The sequence below is a fragment of the Cicer arietinum genome, chromosome 5 (assembly GCF_000331145.2).
Source record: "Cicer arietinum cultivar CDC Frontier isolate Library 1 chromosome 5, Cicar.CDCFrontier_v2.0, whole genome shotgun sequence".
Lineage (NCBI taxonomy): Eukaryota > Viridiplantae > Streptophyta > Magnoliopsida > Fabales > Fabaceae > Cicer > Cicer arietinum.
The window spans coordinates 35,759,926-35,764,395 of NC_021164.2; positions in this window are offsets into that span (position 1 = coordinate 35,759,926).

Here is a 4,470-nt window from a genome sequence, read left to right on the forward strand (position 1 = left end):
AAAAACAGAAATTCAGTTTATGTTTTAATTCAAGTAATTAATCAAGCTTAATAAATAAGGAGATAAGAGAAAGAGTACCATACGAGGATGTATCCTGGTTCACCCAAATTGGGTTACGTCAAGTCCTCACAATTGTGAGTTTTTCCACTAATTGTTTAAAACAAAGAACCTTCTTGGTTTTACAACACCAAATTCAGATCAACCTTGATCTGTTACAAGCTCTATTTCTTTCTACCCAGAAAGAGATTTAATCAATTCACTTATCAACCTTGATAGGATTTCAAACAATCTATTCAAACTATACTAAACTCTTATAGTTTGAGTTTTACAATAATGATAAAATTGTTTTGAAAGAATCTAAGATGTCTCAACTCTTGTTTGATATTCGATTCTTTATAAAGAATTCAGTACAATAATAACAAAGTAATATGTATAATCAAAACTAAATCTTTCTTGAGAAAATGAGAATTTCAAGTATGTGAATGTGAACGATTTGTAAGACTTTATAGCACTTGAACTTCTACATCTTTCCTAAGCATTGGCCTTTCTTTTATAGCCGTTTTGGAGCTTTTAATGATGGTCAAAAGAGTTGTTGATAGTGTTATGTCTTTTTGACCAAAACCAATATGTATGAATAAAAATATTCCAGCCTTTGAACACTTTATGAAATTTGTTTGACTGGTCGTCTTTATTCATTCTTGATCAGATTTCTCTTGTGTTTAATGATCCTTTATGCTTCACATAAATTTGTTGATGCTATATATTTGATCTGGAGACTTGACTTTGTTCAAATCAATTTGGAGAATGATGATGAACTTTTGCATAAATAAGGAGATTGATACTGAGCTTATGCAGAAATCGTGGAGATTGATAATCGATCTGGACTGCTTGTTTTATACTTTCTGGAGATTGATGATCAATCTGGAGGTTCAGTCTTTGATCATTCTGGATGACTTGTACAGATCAAGATTGATTAACTTTCTTCACAGTTAAGTTGGAGAAGATTCATACTTCTTTTAACTTGCTTGTTTCATCAACTTTTTATCTTAGTGATCTGAATGCCTTCTTTGATTAGAATGGATCCTTCTTGTTCCTTGCCAAGTACTGATAACATTAGCATGAAATTCAGAGGCAGAATCTTCTTTGAACTAATGGATATTGATTGATCTTGATGCTGTGATGATCAATCTTGATCTTGGAAAACATTCTCCGTTTTGTCTAGAATGTTCTTGTTTCTTTATTTGTTTAGTTTTTATCTGATTTCTCTGCTTTTCTTGAGTCCTATCTTTTAATTAATTCACTCAAAAGCACAAGTTAAATTAACATAACATTTTAGAATAATAATTAACATCCTTAATTAACCTTCGTTTATTTTCATCAAAACTTTAATTTGAGAGTTTGTCTTAACAAATCTGACACTAGGATTGAAGATGGTAGAGGGAGCACTTTGAATTCGACAAGTTGATTATAACAAGTTTAAATACATAGGTTTGGGACTTGAGTAGTTGCTTCTAATAAGTTGATTATAACAATGATTATCACATTCTAAGAAAAACACTTAAAAACCTTTCTTATTTGAACAAGTATTTCTCTCTTTGAACTCTATGATGAATTTGGAATTTTGAGCTTGAGTTCTTCTCCTCTTTTATGTTTTTTCAATCATCTACTTCTTCAACCTTGAGTATTTTTTTATAGATAAAATTAGGACATCAATTTACTCCTTGTTTAATTCTAAATTGTATCTTCATTCCTATTTTGATCAACAATGATCTTATTCAAAAGTAATTCTAAACAAGATGCTTTTTGTTAATATGTTCTTTAGCCAATTCTTTATTTCTGAATCAGATGAGAGCAGTTCTTCTAGATTAATATTGCAAATTCTTCATATTGATATTGTTCGTATTTTGTTAAGATTGAGTTTGTAAATTCTTCAGATTGATACTATTGTTATTTTGTTAATATTGCTTTTGCAAATTCTTCAGATGAAACTTCATTCTTATTGCTTGTTTTGATATGTGAGGGAACATAATATTGGATCGGTTCTTGAACTTTCACAAGTAGGAATATGATTAAGTCCAATTTAGTATTTTATTCCTTAGTCAAAATCTAAATCATATTTTTGCAAATAATAAATGTATCTTCTTGTAAATAATTCTTGATCATATCTTTCATGTAAATAATTCATATATTTTTGCAAATAATTGATATCCTCTTATGATAAGTCTTGATCAAATTTTCTTGTAAATAATTCATATTTTCTTGTAGATAAATCTTGATCAAACCTTCTTGTAAATAACTCATATCTTCTTGTGGAAAATATTGATCAAATTTTCTTGTAAATAATTCATATCTTCTTATAGATAAATCTTGATTAAATCTTCTTTTCAACTTGGTCAAAGATTTTCTTCAATTATAAATCTGAATCAAATCTTATTTTAGATTGTCTTCAAAAACATGAATCTTCTTTCATACTCTAAGAAGTCAAATCTTGACCATATCTTCTTTTCAACTTGGTCAAAGATTTTCTTCAATTATAAATCTGAATCAAATCTTATTTTAGACTGTCTTCAATAACATGAATCTTTTTTCATACTCTGTAAAGTTAAATATATTGTTCTCATAAAATACTTTTGTTAACATCAAAACTCTTAAGTATAAAACCAACTTGGTTCCAATAAGGGGAGTTGGCCAACTAGAGGCCCGAAAACCATTGAACTTTGTTGGCTAAGATCATGCCCAACTTTGTGAAGGCAATGTTTGTTGCCTGCTCCCTTCTAAGGGTGGATAAAGCTAAGGCTTCTGGGAATTCCAGACTTCGTGCTAATAAGGCCAAGTTGGAGACTCGTGTTTGAACTCTTGAGATCAATAATGAAGATTATAAGAAAAGGCCAAGGGGGAGGAAACGCTTAAGCCTGAAGTGGACAAGGCTGAGAAGACGACGGAGGATAAGAAGAAAGTGGCAAGGAAGGCCGAGGAGGAGAAGACATCATTGGTTGGGGAGAACATTTCCCTAAAGGCTCATCCTAGGTAGTCTGAAACAACGGTTGGGGAAGTAGAGGCCTAGCTGGATAGGCTAAAGGCAAGTTTGGGCGTGAGAATCTCGGCCTTAGATGAAGAGGTGAAAAACTTGAAGGCCTAACTGGAGGCATAGCAAGATGTTGTGACTACGGAGAGTGCAAAGTTCTTGGAAAATATGGAGGGAATCGTTGCTAAGTCCTTCCAGAATTATATCAATCAATTTGCCCACTTTAACACCAACCTGAACCTGGCCTTAGACATAATTGATTGCAACAAGGTCCTCCGGAACGGGAATCATGTTTAGACCCCTTTGTATTATTTTAAAGTTTTCTCTTCTTTGTGTTGATTGCAAGAATGTGGTTGAGGTTTTCGAGGAACATCCAATTAATCGATTTTGATTTTACGATTATCTTTGACTATTGATTTTAGCTTTGCAACCTTTTTTTATGAAGTAATCGTGTACTTGATATAATAATTGTACTTTGTTATCCGAATGAACTACCTTTAATGAAATGATAAAGTAGCTTCAACAACGTTGTGCAGACTCAAACAACTATGTGAGAGTTTGCCACTAAGGGGTTCCAAGCGAAGGGTTTCCCTTTCAATCCCTGCCCCGAAGCATGTGTTAGGATTGAGGCGGACAAATGCGGCAACACCTTCAAAAATTTGGTGTCTAGTCGAACATGTGAAGTGTGCTAGGAAGGAGGCCTCATATGTGCCCCCCTTTAGGTACGACTAAGGACAACTCTCTAGTGGCGTAATATTCAAGTTATCAGATTGAGAGGGGTGTGCCTAGGATGACGAGGGTCATGTTGCAATGAAATGACAACAAATATATATTTGAAATGCTTGGGTTAGTATTCGTAACTTGTCAAAATATATCTTACAAGCATTTGAGTTCAGCCACAGGCGGCTTTTCGAAGGTTTAACTGTAATACATTTTCAATAGGGCACTAGCTTTCCTAGAATGTATATTTTTTTCCCCGTTTTGGTGGTTACACGGTAAGGACCCTCCCAATAGAACACTAGCTTTCCTTGTTCGATATTTTTAAGTCAATGTCTGCTCAACGTACTATGAGATCTTCCACTGATTGTGTCTAGTATTCAAAGCTTATGGGAATGACTCTCTAATTATGTCTAGCAGTTATCCTTCTTTTACAGTGGCTTCGTTTAGTGCAACCAAACTTCTTGTTTTGTATAGAAAATTCGGATCCTCTTTAAGCATTTGAGCGTTTTCTAGTACGGGTGTCGGATTTGCTATCCTCCGATTGAGTTCCCCTCTATCCACTAAAATAATAACATCCATTCCATATGCAAGGTGGAAAGGGGATTCCCCTATTATGAAATGGGCATAGTCTTGTAGGCCCATAGGCCATGTCAGAGCTATTTGGCCTAATTTTCCTTGGTGTCATCTTCTAAGTCATGAGAGTATCACTTTATTGGTTGCTTGTG